The sequence below is a fragment of the Danio rerio genome, chromosome 16, assembly GCF_049306965.1.
Source record: "Danio rerio strain Tuebingen ecotype United States chromosome 16, GRCz12tu, whole genome shotgun sequence".
Lineage (NCBI taxonomy): Eukaryota > Metazoa > Chordata > Actinopteri > Cypriniformes > Danionidae > Danio > Danio rerio.
The window spans coordinates 4932799-4934886 of record NC_133191.1 but is presented as its reverse complement, the minus strand read 5'-3'; positions in this window follow the sequence as shown (position 1 = coordinate 4934886).

The following is a 2088-nucleotide window of genomic DNA, read 5'->3' as shown; positions in this document are numbered from 1 at the left end:
AATGAGGAGATGCTTATACCGATTGGTTAACTCTTCAAAAAGAGGCGTTGACATACACACGCATTTTTTATTGTTATTATTATTATTAATCTTTTATATTTAAAAAAAAAAATAAAAAATTCAATAACAATCAAATATGATTAAAAATTATAAATTAAAAACTAATATCATGTTCTTGATGACGTGTTTGTGCTCAATCACATTTTAATAATAATTAATGAACTAAATTGGCCGTAGTGTATGAGTGTGTCTGAATGTGAGTGTGTATGGGTGTTTCTCAGTACTGGGTAGCGGCTGGAAGGGCATCCACTGCATAAAACATTTGCTGGAATAGTTGGTGGTTCATTCCGCTGTGGCAACTCCTGTTACATAAAGGGAACTAAGCCGAATGATTTGATAATTTAGGCACATTGTTAAATATTTGGGCGAGGCAGTTAGATAGTGCTGTCGCCTCACAGCAAGAAGGTCACTGGTTCAATCCTCAGCTCAGTTGGCGTTTCTGTGTGGAGTTTGCATGTTCTCCCTGCCTTTGTGTGGGTTTCCTCTGGGTGCTCCGGTTTCCCCCACAGTCCAAAGACATGTGGTACAGGCGAATTGGGTAGGCTAAATTGTCCATAGTGTATGAGTGTGTGTGAATGTGTGTGTGGATGTTTCCCAGAGATGGGTTACGGCTGGAAGGGCATCCGCTGCGTAAAAACTTGCTGAATAAGTTGGCGGTTCATTCCGCTGTGGGACCCCGGATTAATAAAGGGACTAAGCTGAAAAGAAAATGAATGAATGAATGTTAAATATTTCTCATTCATTCTTTTCTTTTCGGCTGAGTCCCTTTATTAATCAGGGGTCGCTACAGCGGAATGAACCGCCAACTTATGCAGCATATGTTTTACACAGCGGATGCCCTTTCAGCTGCAACCCATCACTGGGAAACATCCATACACACTCATTTACACACATATACTACGCCCAATTAAGCCTACCCAATTCCCCTATAGTGCATGTGTTTGGACTGTTGGGGAAACCGGACCACACGGAGGAAACCCACACCAACACGCCAACAAAGACACAAAATAAAAAAACAAAAAAATGACTTTAAAATATTGAGATTAAAAATACAAGTCATTTATTTATCTGTCAATTTGTACAATTGTAAAACATACAAGGCTATTTGATTTCCTGTTATTAGTTACCATTGGCTTCCATGCTAGAGAAGTCAATGGTTACAGGTTTTAAACATTCTTCAAAATATCTTCTTTTGCATTTAACAGTTTAACATTTAACACAGTTGAATGCAAAAGAAGATATTTATAAAAATGTTGGAAAACAGTAACCACTGATGTCCATACTATAGAAGTCAGTGGTTACAGGTTTCAAACATTCTTCAAAATATCTCCTTTTGCATTTAACACAGTTTAACATTTAACACAGTTAAATGCAAAAGAAGATATTTTGAAAAATGTTGAAAACCAGTAACCATTGACTTCCACACTAAAGAAGTCAATGATTACAGATTTCAAACATTCTTCAAAATATCTTCCTTTACATTCAACTGTGTTAAATGTTTGGAACTACTTGAGAGAGAGTAAACAGTGAATACACTTTTATTTTAGAGTGTACTGTCTCTTTAAGACTGGGCTATACCATTCACTCTAGCTGAAGGCATTCAAGGCTATTTGATTTCCTGTCATTAGTTCAGCAAGACGGCTTCTAGACTAGTTTAAAGTGCAAAGTGTGAAGTACAGTAACTCGAGTACTTTACACCCTTGTATAATTATGACGGACAGTATTTCTGACATGTATATGCATTTCAGATCAATTTAACACTGATTGGCTTTGCATTATGGGGTTTTGTTACAAAATGAGGGTTTATAAATCTAGCGACATGTAATCTTTCATAGCACGAGGCCACATATGTTCATCCAGTTTCTGTACAGTATAAGGAGTGCATTACTGTCAAACTCTCAAAACAGCAGCTGACGGTAACAAATGTCTGGCGGATTGATTCCTCTTCAACATTTAAAAACAGCTGGCGAGATTTAAAGGGACAGTTCACTCAAACGTAAAAATGTTGATATCATTTACTTGCACTTC